The sequence below is a fragment of the Mus pahari genome, chromosome 1 (assembly GCF_900095145.1).
Source record: "Mus pahari chromosome 1, PAHARI_EIJ_v1.1, whole genome shotgun sequence".
Lineage (NCBI taxonomy): Eukaryota > Metazoa > Chordata > Mammalia > Rodentia > Muridae > Mus > Mus pahari.
In genome coordinates, this window is record NC_034590.1 from 159,180,240 (window position 1) to 159,185,854 (window position 5,615).

A 5,615-nucleotide genomic window follows, 5' to 3' on the forward strand; every position below is an offset into this window, starting at 1 on the left:
TCACTTTGTAGACCAGGCTGGCCTCGAACTCAGAAATCCACCTGCCTCTGCCTCCCAAGTGCTGGGATTAAAGGCGTGCGCCACCACCACCCGGCGTGCTTCGACTTTTAAGGTATCTGCTGCTACACTGGGCTTATTCTTAACAAACTCTAGAATCTACTTCTTATTGGTTTGTCCTGCAATTCCTGGGTATGCATGCATGGGTACATGTATGCATGTCTGTGTGCACATGCCCATGTGTATCCATGTACATGTGCAGTGTGTGTGTGTGTGTGTGTGTGTTTGTGCATGCATGTAAGCCCTCAGTCCTCATCTTTATCTGAGTCTGGACACTCTCCACTCCTGGTTAGGTGAATTGCTCAGGCTATTTTCAGAGACAGTGTAGAGGTGTGGAGCTATATTTCTCTCCCTGACTTCGCAAACAATGTCAGCGAGTGAGTTACTTCAGAAACATAAATGATCACATTTGTGCCTTTCTATATCTTAGAATCTATTTTAGAACAGTGAGCCCACAAGTTACATCAATTCCGCTGGCTTTAATTAACCAACTATTACTTGGCCATCGGCAATAACAGTTTCATTCTAATTACGATCATGAGCTCTCAAGTTACACATTATATTGTTATATGTTATATATTGTTATACACACCCAATATATGTTAAAGACTATGTGTGTTATGGAATGACTAAGAAAAAGTTAGAGAAGCTGAAGACCTCAAAGGGGCCTCACTGAAGGCAAGAGTGGAATTGGTGTAGATACAAAGAGATTCCTTGAAGCAAAGGGAGAAAAGGTACCAACACAGGGAACCCAGGCACTGACCTGTTCTGTCACAAGGCTTTGACAGCACAGAACGCCAAGCAAAACTCACTGCGCTCTAACAAATGGCAACTTGAGTGGACCAGGCCAGGAAGGGGATCGATGCAGAGCAGAAACCCCAAGGACAAAGCAAGAAGTTCCTTGCCTGCTGACCCCGTGATGGCCTGATATCTCCTAACCCAACGATGAGCGCCCACCTTTCATATGATCCAAGAGATGGATTATTCATTGCTTAGGTTTATCTGATGTGGTTTGGACATACCCATGTGTCCATTTATTTCTGATTTCATTTGTTACCTTTATAGATGGTAATAGTTTGTGTGATTATTTATCAGTCTGTGTCTCACAGTTGATATTTCACGAACAGGAGAAAGACAGTAATTCAGCCTCAGAATTGGAAGTATTTTATAATCTGGAGTCATCCATGGCAAAGCACAGACTGAAAGCAACTGTTCTATACAATATGGAGTAACTTAGAGCAGCTGAAACCTGGCAGTCACAGTCTGAGGTTGGACAGTCAAGAGCTGGACAGATGTCCTGTGGCAGTGGCTTTTGTATGAGGTCACAGCAGCCTCTACAAAAGGTTGTGGTCTACAGTTACTTACGGTAGCTGTCATCAAGGAAGCATGTGCACAGGACCCTCCTGGCCACATTTACTTTCTTTGCTTAAACTTTCAATAGTTGACACAAGTCACTCCATTTTGACTAACAGTTTTCACTTTTCTCTTATACTGTCCTTTCTCCTTGCTCTCCTTCAAAAGTATTTGAGCACCTTCCATCCATTCAGGCACTGACTGAGTCACTTGGAAGAAAACACAAATTTTCTTCCTTGGTAGAACCCAGAGGAGTCGGGTTAAGATCTTTGTTGTGTAAATACAAACTTTTTGACAGAGAACATGTCTGAGTTTCCTGCTGCCGACATCACCAGGACACAGAGTGGCCTATGGCAAAAGAAGAATGCTCTGTTGATGAACAGCTTGGGAGGTGGTGGGTCAGAGTAACTTAGCAATATGATAAGCACAGTGGCCTTTTGGACTGGACTCAGGGTAGGACAGTGAGCTGCGTCTCCAACAGTAGCACTTCTATCGTGGTGAATAGCCAAAGAGGTTTATGGATATTCGTGGGAAAGGGCAAACAAAACAAAAAACTTAGTTAGGGTTTCAGTGCTGTGAAGTGACACCATAACCAATGCAACTCTTATAAAGGACAGCATGTAATTGCGGCTGGCTTACAGGTTCAGAGATTCAGTCCATTATCATCATGGTGGGAAGCATGGCAGTGGCCAGCCAGAAAAGGTGCTGGAAAGGGAGCTGGGAGTTCTATATCTTGATCCAAAGACATACAGAAGGAGACTCTCTTCCTCATGCAATCAGGAGAGGACTTCCTTTCCACCCTGGGCAGAGCTTAAGTATAGGACATCAAGGCCCACCCACACAGCGACAGACTTCCTCCAACAAGGCCACATCTACTCCAGCAAGGCCTCCTACTAGTGACATAGGCCAAACATATTCAAGCTCTCCTAGTTGAGAAAATATGAAGTCAGAGTATTAAAAAATGTCAGTATGCTGCCTAAGTACCCTGGTGTTCTGGATTTCTTTGAGCCTTGTAATAGGCTGAGGGACAGCAGGTGCTAAGAAACCCTAGACCGGAGGAGGAAAAAAAAAATGTATGTTTGTGCTGGATGTGGTGGCACACGCCTTTAATCCCAGCAGTTGGGAGGCAGAGGCAGACGGATTTCTGAGTTCGAGGCCAGCCTGGTCTACAAAGTGAGTTCCAGGACAGCCAGGGCTATATAGAGAAACCTGTCTTGAAAAAACACAAAAAACCCCAAAAACCAAAAAACCAAAAAACTATGAAAAACGCATGTTTGCTCTGACAGGCAATATGGCAGCTTCACTCCATACTGTAGTCTTGATCAAAGCATCTTCAGATGATCAGTCAGACTACAGTCGGACTACAGTCGGAGCTAAGCAGTGCCTACTCAGTGGATGCAAATGGAACAGACGCAAAGGCAAGATGGCAGGCCTTTTATCTCATTCTCAAAGCCGGCCCCGCCGGGAGCTGTGCATGCCCTAGGAAAGAATCAGTGATTTGAACAAAAGCCTTCAAGTTACTGCAGAGTAACCAGGGCAACCATTACGGCACACATCAAAAGTGTTATTTTTAAAGCAAGCCCGGTGAGAATCCAATAATGTATCGCTTAGGGGAGTGACCCTCAAAAGCAGTGGACTTGGTGTCAGTCCCAAGGGAATGTGTTGATTCTGCTCTGACAGTGTCTGGCATTGGAAGGGATTCTGGACAACGACTGAGGAAGTCTCAGGGGAAGGGCTCCGTGCTAACACTTCCTCGTCTTTGTTTACCAGTTGTGCAGCCATCTGAAATCCCACTGGTTTCACCTTGGTTTAGTCAGAAGGAGTAGGTAGGGCATCAGCGTTCTGGCCGTGGTACCTACTCTATTATCTTGTGATAGTGCTGCTGTTGATAGCATGAGTTTAGTGGGTAACAATCAAAGCCTCAGAGGTTTGGTTATTTTCTTTTTCTTTTTTTCCCTGTACTGGGTTCCCGATTCATCTCAATTTGTCTTAACTTCTCATAGAAGCTTAAGGACAGTAACATCTATCAACATCTTCTCTCTCTACTTTTTAATCATTAGAGCTGACTTTCTGCCGATGTCTAGTCGACTTGGGTCTTTCATGTTTCTGAGTTCCTTTGGACTAGAGAAGAGCGCTTTCCTACACAGGCACGCATGCTCTGTGGCCTTCCTACCTTTGAGTTGAGAATAAGCGCCATGTTGTGCTCTCAGACAAAAGCTTGAGTCAACAAAATGAAAGTGCGTGGATAGAGTAGTGACTGTATCAGCCTTTAGATGACCTCCTTGGGACCTGGGACTTAGAGAAGTAAGCTCGTGGTTCTTCTCTCTGTCTCCTAATAGGTTGCGATAACTGAGAAGACCAATGACGTCATCTCTACACTTCATCCAGCATTTTTTTTTTTTTGATGACATTTCCCTAGATGAGTTCAGGGGGCTCTTGTGAAGATCAGATGAAACAGTGCAAAAAGAACCTTAGCAACATAGGGATTTGGGTCAGGAGGATTGTGAAATCAAGGCCAGCCTGGGTTACCCGGCAAGAGTCTGTTTCAGGGGGCTGGCAGGACGGCTCAGTAGGTAAGAGCACTGACTACTCTTCCAAAGGTACTGAGTTCAAATCCCAGCAACCACATGGTGGCTCACAACCATCCTTAATGAGATCTAGTGCCTTCTTCTGGAGTGTCTGAAGACAGCTATAGTGTACTTACATATAATAAATAAATAAATCTTTAAAAAAAAAAAAGAGTCTGTTTCAAACAAAAACAAAGAGGACTTTTACATAAAACGTGTGGCCCTGTTACATAGTCGGTCCAAATGGAGCGCAGAAATGTGGCCGATGGGGCTGCTGTTCCGTCTTAGTCTTCAAATAAGCACCGTTTTCTTAAAAGAGATAAGCACATTGGGAGGGGGACAGTGAGGAATTGGACCGTCTTGAATTAGATCTAAGATGAGCTAACTGAAAGGGAGAACTATTTGTCAATTGCATTGTCACAGAATTGGAGGGCCTTTCCTTTGGACTCATTGAAATCACTTTTTAAAGCTCAGCCAAGCTGCTTTCGGAACACAACTTACTTAGGAGTAGATTTTTATCTGGTTTTACTCTGTCATTTTGAACCCAGCTTTTTTGAATTCCATTTCAAATCTTGCTTGCAATCTCCAGGATCTGTTGCCTCTGAACTCTGCCCTCTGTGCCAATACTGACTTTTAGTTTAAGGACACAGCAAAAATGCTGTTTTACTCTAGGGATTTTATCCCAAGCCATAGGCACTCATCCTGGATATTCAAAGAGGAGTGGGGGCCACCCAGCTTACAGCAATTTTAAGATATATCCCTGTTTTGGAAGGTTTTAAGCTGGGAAGAAGTGTGACTCTTAGAACGGATATGATACTGTAGCAGTTTTAGGAGAGTCTAGGACCAGATTGGAGTTGGAAAGCCAGCTCTGCCCCCCCCTCCTTTTTTAAAGATTTATTTATTTATTATATGTAAGTACACTGTAGCTGTCTTCAGACACTCCAGAAGAGGGCATCAGATCTTGTTATGGATGGTTATGAGCCACCACGTGGTTGCTGGGATTTGAACTCTGGAGCTTCGGAAGAGCAGTCCGGTGCTCTTACCCACTGAGCCATCTCACCAGCCCCAGCTCTGCCCTTTTAAAGTGTATTGATTTTGAAAAAGTCACTTGACCTCTGACCTCTAAGTTTCTCATCCATGAGATGGTACAATTGAGACAGCACCCAAGTCTTAGGAATGAAGACCTTTCACAGTGGACAGTCAACAGGATTATCTCTTACATACTGATCTGCAACATTTTCATTTAATGGTGTATTTGAACATGGTTTTTATAGTTGCTATATAGATCTACTTCACCTTTTAGACAGTTGCTTTTTTAAAGACAATATTTCTCTTTGTAACCCTGGCTATCTTGTGATTAGCTCAGTAGATCAGGCTGGCCTTGAACTCACAGAGATTCTCTACTTGCTTCTGCTTCCCAAGTGCTGGAATCAAAGATATATGCCACCACCTCTCTGCTGACAGTTGTTTTTAACAGTATAAGGTTTTATATTTTTTTTAATTTTTTTTTAACCCCATGTACTGGCTAGTTTTGTGTCAACTTGACACAGCTGGAGTTATCACAGAGAAAGGAGCTCAGTTGGGGAAATGCCTCCATGAGATCTAGCTGTGGGGCATTTTCTCAATGAGTGATCAAGG